This window comes from Puma concolor, chromosome C1 (assembly GCF_028749965.1).
Source record: "Puma concolor isolate L17-30 chromosome C1, mPumCon1.1.hap2, whole genome shotgun sequence".
Classification (NCBI taxonomy): domain Eukaryota; kingdom Metazoa; phylum Chordata; class Mammalia; order Carnivora; family Felidae; genus Puma; species Puma concolor.
In genome coordinates this window covers 214336405-214353458 of record NC_141674.1, presented here as the reverse complement: position 1 = coordinate 214353458, position 17054 = coordinate 214336405, and the positions used below count along the sequence as shown (strand labels likewise).

The 17054-nt window shown below is 44.8% G+C and overlaps 1 long non-coding RNA gene across 1 annotated transcript in view; it reads left to right on the top strand.

The window, feature by feature from the left end:
- The window catches only part of LOC147578726 (uncharacterized), a 29726-nt gene extending 20361 nt beyond the window's left edge, over nucleotides 1-9365 (top strand). The window contains exons 2-3 of the long non-coding RNA XR_015254345.1: nucleotides 5996-6076; nucleotides 8632-9365. This is a non-coding gene — a long non-coding RNA (uncharacterized LOC147578726). The remainder of the gene's footprint in view (nucleotides 1-5995; nucleotides 6077-8631) is intronic.
- The last annotated feature ends 7689 nt before the right edge of the window (nucleotides 9366-17054 follow it).

Sequence of the window (17054 nt, the reverse complement as noted above, 5' to 3'; positions counted from 1 at the left end):
CACACTTCCTTCAAGTTCCAGCAGAGTCTTCAAAGTTCAACCTGCTTCTTAAGTTCTGTCCTTGTCTTCTATGTGTGGGTCTGATGCTGTTTCTGAGAGCAGGACATCTTTTTTCTTTCCTATCCTTCATGTCTTGACCACGGGGCCAAAACCTAGTTCTTAAACAGAGCTCTTTTTATTTCATAACGCTTTTTTCTTCACATATTGCATTTTGAGGATTTTAAAAGTTAGGGCACTCTCTGTTACAAGTTAACAAATACCTTGGCTCAAATTGAGAAGACATTTTAACTTTCATAATGGAAAATCTAGCGGCAAGACCCAGGGTTCAGGGTTGGTTGATTCAGTGGCCCAATGATGTCATCCATCATCTGGGTATTTTTCATCTTTCTGCTCTGATGCCTCAGCACCAACTTCCACCAACCTAAGGTTGTTGGTTCCTCTGGGGGTGGGGTTGGGGGTGTAAGATGGTTACCAGCAGCAACTGGGTAACATGCTGCCTTGTTTAGAGTCACATGGAATGAAAGACTGGCTGGTTTTACACAGAAGCAGTAGGAAAACTTCTAGAAACTCATTGGTCCAAACTGGCTTAGTCCTCACCATCCATGAACCAGTGACTAGAAAGGCAGAGGAATGGATTCCTGCCACTGGAATGGAGGGAGGGTCTGGGGCAGAGGAGTTTTGGGGAGCCAATGAGAATGCTTCCTTTCCCTGAGCTGAGTACTCCCAACATAGATATTTCAATCTCCTTAGCATGTAGTTTGTGTTTTGTGTTGATTCTACTGAGATTTCCTCTACCTCAGCCAAGAATCTGATGTATCTCCTATAGCATATGGATCCTCGTTGCTTTTTATCTGTCTGCTAATACAGCCACCACATTGCCAGGACTGAAACAAGCAATCAGTTCTCTGTAGTTCACACCATAGTCAGCCCTCTCCAATGGGGGCACATGGTTCCTCCAACGGAGGAGGGAAGATGGGGGTTGAGATAACCTCCACCTTCACTCTTTGAACCTGGTTGGAGTTCCAAAGAATTTAAAGACCAACAGAAGTTGAGATAGTTTATATTGAATGTCCACCCATCCCCAGCTTGAATAGCCCGAAGACCAAAGAGGTGTGTGTTTCTCGATGCGGGGTCTATGGACCACCAAATTGGAGCCACAGTCCCACCAAATCTCTCATATTCTGGTTTTATTTCATGTTCCCCCTTTCATTTTATTTTTGTTCCAATTTATATTTAACTTTTACTTACATATTTTAAGTATTTTGAAGACACTTTAAATGCTTTGCTGAAATGATGGCAGAGTATACATGAAAATAAATCTTTGTGCCCATATTACATTGTCTTACACTTGATCTTAGCCAAAAGGCCAAGAAGCGATCCATATTACGTTGTCTTAATAGCAAGTTAAACATTGTTATTCTTTTTCAAGATTGTCTTGAATAAGCTTGGCTTTTTGCATTTCCATTTATATTTTAAAATCAGTTGGTCAATTTCCACAAAAGTTTTACTTGAAACCAACATTTTATTGAGCTCTCTGTACTCCTCAGTAATCTATTCCAGCAGATTTTCTCTTTGACACAAACATCACAGACAGGGAGGTATGACCAGCATTCCACCCAACGCCCTCCATATAACCAATCCATGAGAGGAAGGCTCTTTCTCTGGGACAGGCCACCACAGAGCAGGCTGGGGTCAGGAGTAGAGCAGGTCCAGCCAGGTTTTATTGGGGCAGCTAACCAGGAACAACACCAGAGGTGTAATGAATTCATGTTTTTACAAAAAAACAAGTATGACACCTCAGTAGCGTCCTTCAGTAGTGACACGCAGAGTTCAAATATAAGAAGGGGATCAGAAAACAGTTAACAAATGCAATAAACCAAAGGCCCCCTTCAAGGTGGTGGTCAAGGACGAGGAGCTAGCCCTGTCCCCCAACCCCGTCCCAATGCACTGACCTGCTGTGTAGTCACTGCAGGAGGTGGAGCCCCCAGCTGAGAGGCAGCACCAGCTGTAGCTCCACAGGTAGCACCAACTCCCACCATGATTGGGGGACACCCTGTTCCTGAGGATCAGGAAGTTCCAGAACCTTATGTTCTCCCTGGGTTTGGAGGCCATTGATAAAACTTCTAAAGGTACTCCTCAAGCCTTTCTGGCTTCAGGTGAAGGCCAAGGTGGGGAGCATGGCCATTATGGGGAGCTCAGCAATGGGGGATGGCATCAATCTTAATTCTGTCTAATCCGTTTGAAGGCCAGTCACAGGGCCACATTGCTAGATGTCACTGTGAGAGGAGGACTTTCAATGGATGTAATCCTTGAGATTGCTCATTCTGAGGCTTCTCCAGATTCTAGGATATGCTCATACAGAAAAGCGCCCCCCAAAAAAGAGGCACCCAGAGAGAGGTTCTGCTTGAGACATTTCTTTTCTTGCATTGGTGATGGTGGTGTTGATGGTGGCAGTGGGCAGAGCAATAGAGCCAGGAGGCCTGTTGTCTGCCTCTACTTGCATTTTATTGAAATTAAGTTGGATTTATATGTTAATTGGGGAGAGTGTATATTTTAACAATATTTAGACTTCAAGTGCATAAAAGGTGGATTCTGTACCTGACAGTCAGAGGCAGACGGTGCAGTTCCCGACACCCTAAACAGAGGAATCGGAATTTTATTTTCATAACAAGGAAGTACCAGCAGTTCTTAAGCAAGGGGAAGAAAGAAAAAGAAGCTAAAATAATGTATGGAGTGTATTAATTTGTGAAAATAGTGGATTGATTAAAATAAGAACAATATAATTTCTATACTAATATCTGAGTTAGAGAAAGGAATAGAAAGAATCAAACACCTGGGCACAAATTTCAAGTCAATAATTTTTAAAAGGTTTTTTGAGATAAATTGACATATCTTAAGTCAATTTATTTGCAACCAGGATGCCCTGGGCCAAGGGAATTAAGGGAATGGCAGTTACCTGTCAACTGCCTACATCTCAGGGGCTCTGATCCTCTCCGTGGACTGCAGGGACCCCCCTTTCCAGATTCGCTGTCCACATCACACGTGTTAGGTTCCAGGGCTCCCCGAGCTGGGGTGACCTGCACCTACACTCGCTGCCGCCCACCTGTCCCTGCGGACGTGGCAGCTGTCACCTCCCGGACCCTGTTGTCCCCGGGAGCTGTGGGTCAGCAACCCAAAGCCAAGATTCTGGGGGCTGTGGCCCCAGTGCTGCACCCTTTCCTGCTCCCCAATCCCCACCTTCATCTGGTGCTCAGAGGTCCCTGAGCCCCCATGGGACCCTCCACGCACAAGCCCCCTTCACCTTTCCCTTTGTTCTCTCCTATCTTCCACCTGGTTTACCCAGGATCTAAGGCCACGTCCTGGGATGACGAAGCACCCGTGGCTCCCACCGTTTAGTGGAACTCAACCTCCCCCAAGGGGCGCTGCCCTAGGAGGAGCTTCTGCCATTGGCCCTGGGCAGTGGGTCTCTTCCTCCCTGGCCCCTCCCCCTCCTCCCTGGCACCTCCCCCTCCTCCCTGGCACCTCTTCCTCCCTGGACTCCCCACAGACACGCCTCCCCAACCCAGGCTTCCTGGTTGATTTCCTTCCTCCCATGTGTGCTGGGTCACCAGCTGGCAGTGGTGCTGGGCTGGTGTCCCAGCCACCCGAGGCCCTGGGGTGGGTGTCTGGGGTCGTCCTCCAGCGCTGCAATCTGCTCTGTGATCAGAGCTGCAGAGTGTCCTTTGTTCCTGGGACCTGGGCCCCCGAGAGGTCTGTCTGGGTTCCTGCTGGTGTCCTCAGCTTTGTGTCTTTGGGAAGCCCTCACCCTCCCTGCTCTAACCCTCCTCTTGTCTAGCAGCATCTTTAAAGTAGCTAGGCTTTCTCTTTCATACCCAGGGATCTCTCTAGGAGCCTAGCTCTTCTGAAGAAATCCTCTGTTCCTTTGAACAGTTCACAGAGACATTCCACTTACAGAATTTATATTGAGATAAGCTTTCCCTTCTCTCTGGTCATCTTGTTGGGTGACTAATTACTATTTATAACTTTCCCACTGTTCCATAACCCTTAAACCTGACAGTCTCATCACTTATAAGATGTGTGTGTGTGTGTGTGTGTGTGTGTGTGCGTGTGTGTGTTCTCTTCGATGTCCCAGGGAAAGGAGCAAGCAACACCAAGTCAGGAGCCACTGAGATTAACTGATCCAGGGTCCAGAAGTCCCCACTGAAGTACATGGATTCTTGGGGAGGGGTCCAAATACATAACTATGAGGTGGTATCCCTGATCACTTGGGTGCAATCACTAATTAGTTTTTCCTCTGTTTAGTAATGGAAGACCAATATTTCCCCCAGGAAAGTGAGAGAGAGGAGACACAAAAAATGCCCAGCACACAGCCAAGTTGCGAACAAGGAAATTATGACAGAATACAGTTTTCTGGCTCAAGAAGGGTGACTATGATACTGGAGAAGGAACCCAGAGGGGATGGGGAAGGTAGATGAATGTGGCTTTGAATCGATTCCAAAATGGCATGACTCTGTTTGGAATCCAAGACCACAAAAGGTGGCAAAGAGAGGCTTTCTGCCCAGTAACCTGGAGAGTGGATAAGAACCTAACTGTGAATTATGAGTTTCCGGAGGTGACCTTCAGTGTGAAGTTGTGAAGGGCTAAGAACTCTGGGCTCATGGTCAACGTCAAAGAGAAGACCCTTGATGATGGTAGAAGGGACTGATCTCAATATGGGAGATGTCGTTCAAGAGCCCGGATATTCAAGGAGAAGTCCAGTCACATAGAGAGAGATAAGAGGAAGTGGTAGAAAGGTGGAGGGAAGCATGTGGGTATTTTGAGAGAGAGAGAGAAGGAGGGGAAATGAAAGGCAGAGAAGAAAGGGTTAAAAGATACAATAGAATGAATCATATTATTAATATCTCATTGGTTGACCGTTTACTCTGGCAGTTGTGGGTTTAACGTTCAGGCTACCACCGGGAGTTCGCATTGCTTGTGTGCCCATTTTGCAGATAAAGAAACTGAAATCTAGAGACCATGTGCATAGTTGGCCTGGGGTCAGATGAGCAAGGGTGAACCCGGGCATTCTGAACCCAGTGTGTGTGTGTGTGTGTGTGTGTGTTTTAATTTTTTTAATGTTTTTATTTATTTTTGAGAGAGAGAGAGAGAGTGTGAGCGGGGGAGGGGCAGAGAGAGAGGGAGACACAGAATCCGAAGCAGCCTCCAGGTCCGAGCTGTCAGCACAGAGCCCAACGCGGGGCTCGAACTCACAACCACGAGACCATGACCTGAACTGAAGTCAGATGCTTAACCAACTCAACCATCTAGGCACCCCTGTTTGTGTGTTTTAATGGGGGTAAAATTCACATAATGTAAAATTATTTTAAAGTATACAGTTTAGTGACATTTGGTGAATTGATAATGTTGTGCAACTGTCACCTCCATCTAGTTCCAAAACACTTCAGTCACCTCCAAAGGCAACCCAGTTTTACTCCTCATTCCTGTCTTCCCACTGTCAAGAGCCATTGATATAACTAAAAGGTGTATCTTTTCATGTCTGTGTGTTGAGTGGGGGAAATCAGAAAGACAGAAAGAAAAGGAACAGAGCCAGACATGGAAGATGGGAAGATGCAGAGGAAGAGAGCTGGGAAGGAAAATGGAGCGAGCAGGGACTGAGCAGAGAGTGTCGCAGGAGGGAAAAGTGAGACAAAAACACAAGGAGACAGAAGACAGTGGAATCCAGGATGCAGAAATATTTTCCCAGAATAGACCCAGCAGTGCCTGGATGTTGGATTCTGGTGGGAAATTGAGGGAGGGAGAAAGGTAATAAGGTCTGATGTGATGGAAAGAACCAGAGCAGGGCTTGGTTGGATTTTGAGTGGAGTCTTGGAGCAGGAAGAGTATTTCTTCACAAGGAGCAGCTCACCTCTTTTTTCCAACCTCAGAGCTCAGTGTGGCCACAGTTTGTTCCCTGGCCACTGGCTCTGGGTTCTCCTTTCCTTTTCTCTCTCTTCAGTGCCTGGTGAATCTAAAGTTTTAGGAATGAAGAAGGAGAGGAGGTCAGAGAAGGTGTGTGGCTTGCTGGATGGTGGACAAGGTAACTATGACGGAATCCCATATTTTAAATAACCAGTTACCTGGACGGCTCATTATGTGGAGTGGGGAGTGGCCATACACTTGAGCCCAGCCTCTGGCCACTTTCTAAGGTGTGAGGGAGGCATGCATGCATGTGAGACCCGTGGAGGGCCTAGGGGATGAGATTTTTTTTTAATGTTTATTTTTTTATTTTGAGAGGTGGGGGAAGGGCAGAGAGAGAGAGAGAGGGAGAGAGAGAGAATCCCAAGTAGGCTCCACACTCAGCACAGAGCCTGATGTGGGGCTAGATCTCATGACCAACCATGAGATCAAGACCTGCGTCGAGGGGCACCTGGGTGACTGAGTTGGTTAAACGTCAACTCTTGGTTTCAGTTCAGGTCATGATCTCACAGTTCATGAGTTCAAGTCCCACGTGAGGCTCTGTGCTCAGTGCAGAGCTTGCTTGGGATTCTCAACCTCTCCCTCTCTCTTTGCCCCTCCCCTGCTTTCATGTGTGTGCTCTCTCTCTCTCTCTCTCTCTTTCTCAAAATAAATACATAGACTCAAAAAAAAAAAGACCTGAGCAGAAATCAAGAGTCAGATGCCTAACCCACTGAACCACCCAGGCACCCTGGGGTTAGGGAGGATGAAATTTAAAGAGAACCTCAGAGTAGGTGCCTCTTTAAACTTGTTGCCTTAGGCCTCGTGTTTGCTTCTCCTACAAGAGGCAAGAGGGAAAGGGGAACTAAAGTTCTCAGTGGAGAAAGGTGCGCTGTGTGGAGGAGAGTGTGGAAAGATAGATTGATAGGGCCGTCCAACAGGAGTTATAGGAGCAAGTGCGGTTTTACCAGAACGGACATGAGATCCAAACTTCTCCCAGTTGGCAGAGGTGTGGCAGGGAAAGAACTTTATCCTACTTGTCAGAAGCTGTCACAGGAACTGGAAATAATGTATGTGATGGTCAGATGAACCAGTCAGTGAGATCACTGTAGAAGACCCTAGAGGGAGAGGTGGGAAAGGGGCTCTGAGGTCTGGTCAAAGCCCAGTGAGAGACCTGGAGTGATGGAGGGACCCAACCTTTGAGATGAGGACAACACAGGACAAGGATTGGGAGTGTGGATGGTGAGCCTAAGAGTAAACAGAGGTGGAGGAGGGATGTGAGGCACACAGCAGAGAGGAGATAAACTGACAATTCACACCAGACACAGGGACAAAGATTATATGGAGAGAGAAACATAGGGGACAAAGTAAATGCCAAGGAAAGGGAAAGTAGGAGAGGGACGCAGAGAAACCCTGAAGACCCAACGTTCAATGGGAGTGAATGAAACATTGCTGGAGGTCAGTGAGGCAGGGAGAGAGGAGACACAATGGGACATCAGGGGGAGAAGCTTCTGCCACAGGGGGGCCATCCCTGTAACAGTGAGTTTTCAGAACCCTAAATGCTGGACACATGTTTTGGCAAACACTACATTACTGATGTATGGAAAATTCTACAGAAGTGGTTCTAAGAAGTATTATTTATGTAGACATGTATTAAACTACCTTTGCAGAAAAGAACACAAGAATAAACACAAAATTCAGCCAAGATCCTTTTCAGTGAGCGAATGAGAAGAGCAGGTTAAGAGAAAAGAGGAAAAACAAAAAGGTAGAATTCAGGGTAAAAAGGAAAGCCCTTGAGAGATGGAGAGAGAAGGACACAGAGGTATGGACACACCTCTCAGGTGGACTGAGGAGAGAGGGGGACAAGGGGTCGATGAGGGAGACAGCTGAGGGGTCTTTATGGATCATTATATATCCCAGGGGCAGAGCTATCCAGATACAAAAATCTAGTACAGTCTTGTGTTGTGGGTCTGATGGATATACAGAAGACAATTTCATCTTGTCACCCCAAAATTAACCAAGAGGGCCAGCCAGCAAGGACAGCATATGGCCAAGCACCTGAAGTAATCAGTAAGGCTGGCTGAGGGAGTCTGATGTGGTGATGCTGTGTATGTTGCAGCACAGTGTCAGGAGGTGGCCCGGGGAGGCAGGAGAGGGAGACCAGTGCACAGCAAAGGGGCTCTTGCCCAACAGACGAAAGTTGGGCGTGGAGTGGGGATGTACTGAAATGGGGGGGGGGGTTCTACAGGGATGTGTAGAGCAAGATGGCAAGAAGAGGTGAGGGGACAAAAGGCACATCAGGTCATAAGAGGCAGAAATGGAAAGCCCTGAAGAGAAAACACCCCGAGGCTGAGAAGAGGATAAGGAACCACCAGAAAGAGAGGCAGAGGCAGGGAAATGGGGAGAGACAGCTGGAAGGGGAAAAAAGTGAGTGGCCAGAAAATGGGGAGCAAGATGAGCAAAACTGGCCACTTCGGCCACTTATCCTTACACAGTGTCCGGTGAGAATGACTGGAGCACCATCAACTTATGGGCCACAGGATTCCTTGAGAAGATGGCACCATCTGGAGCAGGGACATTCCTGCCCGGAAGTTACCCAAGCAGCCGGATCTTTCCTGGTGTCCCCTTATTATGGGGTTTCCTGTTGGTTCCTTGGCCCCATATTAAAACCATAAGGGGTTTTGTTTCTATGTGCAGTGATCAGAAGTGAATCCAGCGAGGAGGAAGAGCTCCCTAAGCTCTGAGCTCAGCACAGGGACAGGAACATGGGCCGGATGAGGAGGGCAAGGACTGGTGACTTGGGGCTGCAGACCATCAGACATCTGAATTCGGAGCTCCTGCTTCCTGATGCGCTGTACTTGAGCGCACTCTACAGCCTGTGGTCCTGTCCACCCTGGAAACACATTCTCTGCATTTACCTCATGTGCCATTTTGGGAAATGTGAGAGACAAGGCCCTATTCATTGAGCATGTGAGCTCATATATAAATGTCAGAGTAGAAACAAACCAGCGTATCTCTGTTTTTTCTTTCACGCCATCATGCCTGCTGTGGTGTAACAAAAAATAGGTACTTGGTCTTTGTCCCCAGCTCCTGGCACAGAGCTCCCCAAACCCTTGGAATTTCCTGAGTGATAAGAATGTCTTTATGCTAATTAGAAGGTTAGAACTTTCAGCTCCACCCCTTGACCTCTGGGGAGAAAAGAGGTGGGCCATTAAGTTCAATCACCAATGGCCAATGATTTAACCAATCATGCTTACATAATGAAACCTTGATTAAAAAAAACCCTTGAACAGTGGGATCAGGAGCCTCCAACTTGGTAAATACACTGATGCGCTGGGAGGGTTGGTTGCATGCTGGAGAGGGCATGGAAGCTCTGCACCCCCCCCCCCCCCGCCCCATCCCCATACTCTGCCCTATGCATCTCTTCCATTTGGTTGTTCTTGAGTTGTATTCTTTATAATAAAACTGTAATCATAAGCAGAGCACTTTCCTGAGTTCTCTGAGTCATTCTAGCAAATTATTAGACCTAGGGGGCATCATGGGAACCCCCAAATTTATAATTTGTGGGTGGAAACATGGGTAGCTTGGACCCCATTTGTAGCTGGTGTCTGAAAGGGGGGCAGTCACATAAGACTGAGCCCTTCTGCTGTGTGGTCTGTGCAAACTCTGGGCAGTGTCAAAATGGAATTGAATTGTTCAACACCCAGTTGGTGGTGAAGAGCTGGAGAATTGACTGGTGTTGGAATGACCTAATTCCCATTGGAAAAGACACTGCACAGTTGGTGTCAGAAAAAAACCACACACACACAACTATTCCTACTGATGTCTTCAATTTAGGTACTGATTTCTGCCTTAACTAACCCCCATCATCTGTAGATCACGAAAAAGGTAAATAATTTTTGATTGCTTTGATACACATAGTGTTATATGAAACTTGGAAATATCTAAAAAGCCCAACTAAGTCCTTCTAACAGGAGTTCTCCAGCATGCCATTAGCTTATACTCCAAAAATAATTTTGGAAATAATATCTCGTAATTCTCAAACATCAGTAAGGAGTAGGTGGAATAACTATTACTATCCTTGTTTTATAGATGAGGCAACTCTAGCACATAAATGTTTAAGAACCTTTTCCAAAGTCAGATAGAGAGTTAAAGGCAGAGTCAGAACCCTTGTTCCAGATGCTCTGATTTCAATATAGCAAGCAGATGTGTTCCCTTTAGAAGGAAGAAAGGGGGAAAACCAATCAGACACATCTGCAAGTGTTCGTTGTTACAGGATTTATAACTTAAAAAAAATTTTTTTTAACATTTATTTATTTTTGAGACAGAGAGAGACAGAGCATGAGCAGGGGAGGGTCAGAGAGAGAGGGAGACACAGAACACAAAGCAGGCTCCAGGCTCTGAGCTGTCAGCCCAGAGCCCGACGCAGGGCTCGAACTCACGGAGTGTGAGATCATGACCTGAGCTGAAGTCGGATGCTTAACTGACTGAGCCACCCAGGCACCCCCAGGATTTATAACTTTTTTTAAAAAAAAAATTTTTTTTTTTCAACGTTTATTTATTTTTGGGACAGAGAGAGACAGAGCATGAACGGGGGAGGGGCAGAGAGAGAGGGAGACACAGAATCGGAAACAGGCTCCAGGCTCTGAGCCATCAGCCCAGAGCCTGACGCGGGGCTCGAACTCACGGACCGCGAGATCATGACCTGGCTGAAGTCGGACGCTTAACCGACTGCGCCACCCAGGCGCCCTCCCCCAGGATTTATAACTTTTATCAAGCAGTTACTGTTTCTCTTCCATGGATTTTATGAACAAAATTAATTTGAAAATATACGCCATGTGTAATAGCAAATAAGATAACTTAATGTCAAAATGCACATTTTTTTTCCAGCAAAAAGATTCATTTTAATTGTTTGCTATATTTTTCATAAGCAAAAACTAAGTTTATTTTTCTCACCGTCTGTTCTTAACAAATGTGTATTTTCTTGAACACTAGGAGTCTATTTGTTACTCATGGAAACAGGTTCTGGGTTGGCGAGGGATGCTGAGTAGGGCTGGGGGCAAGGAGGGAGGGGGAAGGGCTCTGATCCACACACTCATTCTGGGATCCATCTTCCGGTGTTGCCCTGGTCAAGAAATAGAGGCAGAGGAAATGTGTAGGGATTAGTTGGAAGGATAAGAAACAGAAAAGCGAGGTGTTAGGAAAGGCAGAGCGATATATAGCAAAACTGCCCAACTTGGGGGAATTTTCTCAGCTACTGGTGATGGCGACAGAAACAGTGTTAACCAAAACCAAGGGGGTCTGTTGAATTCAAAGAGCAGACTGGGGTTCCAAGAGTTTAATCATATTCCCTGGTCTTTCTCATAGTTTTCTTAAGGAATTTCTTTTTATGTTGGCTCCTTGCCTGCACACTGTGGATCTGATTGCTCTGTGCACACACAGCAGCCTCCTGGAGGGGAGGACTGCAGAGGAGACCAGGAACCTCTAGGTCACCCCGTGGAATCATCAGCAGGAAATTCAAAGGGACTCTGGAGCATTAAGAAACAGAAAATTATATAGTTGGTAAAAAGGAATGTCCAAGTAAGATTGCTAAATTAGGTGTACAGCTGGTTAATTTCTATAGAGGAATAAATATCACCTTTGCAGTTAACTTCTCTACAAGCCTATAAAGTTATAGCAGTGTATTAATTTCTACAGTTTACCTCTAACCTTACCAGGCTATTAACTGTCTGAGCCTTTATAAGTTGTAAGTTGTTGAAAACATGAATACACACTTCTCTAAAGAAGACATCCAGATGGCCAACAGGCACATGAAAAGATGCTCAACGTCGCTCCTCATCAGGGAAATACAAATCAAAACCACACTGAGATATCACCTCACGCCAGTCAGAGTGGCTAAAACGAATGAATCAGGAGACTATAGATGCTGGAGAGGATGTGGAGAAACGGGAACCCTCTTGCACTCTTGGTGGAATGCAAACTGGTGCAGCCACTCTGGAAAACAGTGTAGAGGTTCCTCAAAAAATTAAAAATAGACCTACCCTATGACCCAGCAATAGCACTGCTAGGAATTTACCCAAGGGATACAGGAGTACTGATGCATAGGGGCACTTGTACCCCAATGTTTAGAGCAGCACTTTCAACAATAGCCAAATTATGGAAAGAGCCTAAATGTCCATCAACTGATGAATGAATAAAGAAGTTGTGGTTTATATATACAATGGAATACTACTTGGCAATGAGAAAGAATGAAATATGGCCTTTTTGCAGCAACGTGGATGGAACTGGAGAGTGCTATGTTAAGTGAAATAAGTCATGCAGAGAAAGACAGATACCATATGTTTTCGCTCTTATATGGATCCTGAGAAACTTAACAGAAGACCATGAGGGAGGCGAAGAAAAAAAAAAAAAGAAAGGTTAGAGAGGGAGGGAGCCAAAACATAAGAGACTCTTAAAAACTGAGAACAAACTGAGGGCTGATGGGGGGTGGGAGGGAGGGGATAGTGGGTGATGGGCATTGAGGAGGGCACCTGTTGGGATGAGCACTGGGTGTTGTATGGAAACCAATTAGACAATAAATTTCATATTAAAAAAATAAGTTGTAAGTTGTTAATCAAATTATTGTAATATTCTCTCAGAGTGGCAGACTGAGGTCAGTCAGGCAATTAAGAAAAATTATCCACACTTGGCAATAAGGCAATAAGGTGAAAGGCATGTCCTGATTTATTATTTACTATTAATTAGGGCCTGACTTTGTGAGGTTACATGTTAATTTATAGATTTTTTGCCCAGTAGAGATGCATATTATTTGTTTGGTAGAAAAGATAATACCAAAGATTATGGGTTTATTGCCTTGTAGGACATTAACCAGTTTGGGGTCTCATTTAGGAAACTTGTTTCAGCCAGCATGCTATTACTGGCCAACTTTATAAACCTTTGTTCCTTGAATTCTATGTTAGGGGGTCACACACACTGCAATTAATAAGGAAACTCATTCATTTATTTAGAGAATATCAGTGACAACGATTTGGAAACAAATGTTGGAAAAGAGAGCCAGGAAGCTTCTAGCTCACCATCAAAAATTGTGGGGGCTCCTGGGTGGCTCAGTTGGTTAAGTGTCTGACTCTCAGTGTTGGCTCAGGTCCTGATCTCACGGTTCGTGGGTTCAAGCCCTGTGGGTTCAATAGCTCGGAGTCTGCATGGGACTCTCTCTCTCTCTCTTTCTCTCTCAAAATAAATAAGTAAACATGAAAAAGGTACGTCAGGTAGGCATGCAAGTCTTGGGTTTGAGGATTTTAGGAATCTGAATTCAGAGCTACTTTTTCCTGATGCCTTTTACTCTAAGCACCAAACAGATGAAAATGAATCAATGATATTAAAACCCCATTCTCTGCATTTCTTTGTCCTACTACCTATGCAAAAACATAAGAAATCCTTATAAATTCATATTTAATAGTATGGCCGCTGTTGACTGAATAGATGCACTCATATTTTGATGCTATAGACACATGTTCATAAAATGAGAGCTTTGTGATTAGCTATTTCATGCCTATTAATACTGAAGTCTGGAATTTGTACGGTGTTGTCCACACTCATTCTCTTCTACCTTTTTATCTTCTGTGGAGCACAGAATGCTCAGTACTTCTCTCCTGGGTAATAATACTGTTATCATTTGGTCAAAACCCCCCCAAAGCTCAGAAGTCCTGCTATCTAATTACTGTCAAAAAGAAAGGAGTCAAACAGCCACAGGCCAAGTCAAGTTTTAGATTTTGATGGAAGTCCTCCAGCAAGTTGTCCTGATTCAATCAGTTTAAGATTACCAGGGACAAACAAGCCTGTATTTCAACAGATTTATTGACTCCTTGCAACAAGAGAGAGGAATACACACCAGAGAACCATGGACATTGCCCCGAACAAAGATACAGATAGTGATTATACGGTTTGGGAAAGGGTGGAGTTTAAGCATAATTTGTTGGATGCAGTGATTTGATAGGTTCAAACCAAGCCTGAGCTGTGTCAAGATCAGGTCTGGATTGTGAAATGAACCCAGGGGCCTGTCGCTGGAAAACTACAAAGTTAGGAAAATGTGAAATGTTGTCTTTGGAAACCCTGTATTGGAAGCTGTGTCCCTGGATTGGAATCAAGATTCCATTTCTATCAAAATAACTCAGGGACACGTGGGTGGCTCAGTCGGTTAAGTGGATGACTCTTGATTTCAGCTCAGGTCATGATCTCACTGTTCATGAGATCGAGCTCCCAGTCCGGCTCTGCATTGACAGCATGGATCCTTCTTGGTATTCTCTCTCACCCTCTCTCTCTGCCCTTACCCTGCTCATGCGCACACTCTCTCTCTCATGAATAAATAAATAAACATTTTAAAAAATGACTTAAACCTTCTGAGCAAGTGTGCAATGCTTTTTTTCTTTCTTGCTGATATCATTTCAAACAACAAGTTTCTGAGAGTGTGTGGATTTTGACAACAAAGTTCCTCAGTGAGTAAGAAAGCACTAGTCCTTCAAAGAAGGGTTGTTAGGACATTTTATAGCTGCAGCAAGTTCTTAGGAGAATGTTTCCCATTAAATTTGCAGCTGGCTTTCTCTGTATCTGTTATTGCAGTCTCATGAATGGCAGGGCAGGTTTTTGCTTCTCTGACTGAATTTCGACTTTCTCAATGCCCTTGAGTATGTGGTGGTTTACCAAAGGACTCTGAAAAAAAAAATTGCATTTTAACTTCACCATGATCAGGAAATGTAAGGCAGAACAAATGTTGATAGCCCTGTTTTATACATGAGGAAACCAAAGCACACACGTTTAAGGTTTTCCCTTCCTTCTTTTTCCACAATGCCAAATAGCAAATTAAAAGAACAATTAGAGGGGCATCTGGGTGGCTCGTTCAGTTCAGCAGCCAACTCTTGATTTCGGGTGAGGTCGTGATCTCACGGTTTGTGAGCTCCAGCCCCGTGCCGTTCTCTATGCTGACAGTGTGGACCCTGCTTAGGATTCTCTCTCTCTCTCTCTCTCTCTCTCTCTCTCTCCCTCTCTCTGTCCCTCCACTGCTCTCTCTTAAAATAAATAAAAATAGAACTTAAAAAAATAAAAGAACAACTAGAATTACCACCTTTGATTTCTAGAACTCAGTCCCATAGCTGTTTATTTTCTTTAGAAAAATAGAAATAATATTCAACATGTCTCAATTCTGACTGTGAATTGTGTGAAATATCAAGATCTCCCGCTCTTCAAGGTACAAGTTACTATTTTCTTCTCGTGCTTTATAAATCTCATGGGTATTAGAGACACTTTTTTACTCCTGGCATACCTGTTAGAAGAGAATGTGTGCAAATCAGATTCCTGGCATGCAAAGGAATCTTCAACAAAATTTCCACAACACATTAAATCCAGTTGTCTGCGAGATCATTCAAAGGTAAGATAATAGGTGTTAAAGAGTCCAGATTAATCTTTTTTATTAAAGTGGGCCATCTGTTATATGAGATAGAATCTGAACATTTGTAATTGGTAAAAGAGAAGTTGTTTCTTGCTTGCGGGAACGAGCTCTGTGGTATTCTAGGCCATGAGTAGGAGGAGGGGTCTGGGGAGATTGGGTCTGGATTGGTGTTACCTCTGGTTTATAGATGAGAGGCAAAAGTGAGGGTCTCGACAATGCCAACACTCCCACACAACGCAGCTCTTATTCGTTTTGTAAAGGGAATGTCCCCCGGGCTCATCTGGGTCACAAGCCATATGGCATGTCTTCAGGTCTCATTGATCCACCCACGTGAACATTCCTACCTCTCTGAGCCTTCTGACCCCTTCTTCGGTACTAGGCTAAGGCATTTGGTGCATCTCTCCACTTCATTTGCTAAATGCCATCCTTTTGTCCAAGCTCCAAAGAGCCGGTTCAGTCATAGACATGACCAGATCTGGGTGCCTGTGCCAGGGCCTTACGCCCTGATCAGAGGAGAGGGCTTCCGTGTCAATGAAGTCTCCATTATCCAGTTTTTTTTTAAGTTTATTTATTTTTTTTGACACAGAGGCAGAGAGAGGGAGACGGGCAGAGAGGGAGGGAGAGAGAATCCCAAGTAGGCTCCTTGTTGATTTCATGGATCTCACAAACCGTGAGATCATGCATGACCTGAGCTGAAATCAAGAGTTTGGATGCTTAACCGACTGAGCCACCCAGGCGCCCCTCCATTATCCAGTCTTATGTTCTACCCTTCCTGGTCGTACACCCTAAACACCCACTGCTACAAGTGCTTTTCTCTCTTGTCTCCAATACATGTCAGCCAGCTCTTTCTGGGTCACGCTATGGCGATAAACAACGCTTGAGTTTTAGTGGTGTAGACAACAAAGTTTCCTTCTTGCTAACTCAAAGTCACAGTGGATCGGGGAGCCCTCCTGGGGTGGGGTCAAGTACCAGGTGGGGTCAATCTCTAGGCTCTCTCATCTCAAAACAAGGCCTCCATAATCAACGTGGCAGGAGAGGGTACACAGGGAATTCTTAGTGCCTTTCTGTGAATTAGCTTGCAAATGATGTGATCATAATACATTGGTTGGTGTTTTAGTCATTTAGACGTGCCTAATGCAAGGAGCTGGAAAACTTAGGGGGATATATATGATATTTGGACAATACTACTGTTTCTGCCACAAAATAAAAATGGGAGGTTGAAAAGAACCAATCCTAGATAATAGTGAAAGAATGAATCCACATTACTGATCCCCGCAGTTCAACAAAGCAAACAAAAAAGAGGCAGCATTTAAAAGGTAAATCGAGTGGCGCCTGGGTGGCTCAGTCGGTTAAATGTCCAACTTCAATTCAGGTCATGATCTCACAGTTCATGAGTTCAAGCCCCGTTTTGGGCTCTCTGATGGCTCTCTGTTTTGGGCACAGAGGCTGCTTCGGATCATCTCTCCCCCTCTCTCTCCTCCCTTCCCCTGCTTGTTCTCTCTCTGTCTCTCTCAATAAATAAATAAACTTAAAAAATATTCTAAAAAATAAATAAAAGGTAAATCTAAATGAAAAATAGAACTTTATCAGGAGGCAAAGGACTAAAAATAGAATATGTTAAGGAGAGATCTTCAAGAATAAAATGCTTTGCTTGGTCAGCGATGGAGTTTATTGAATT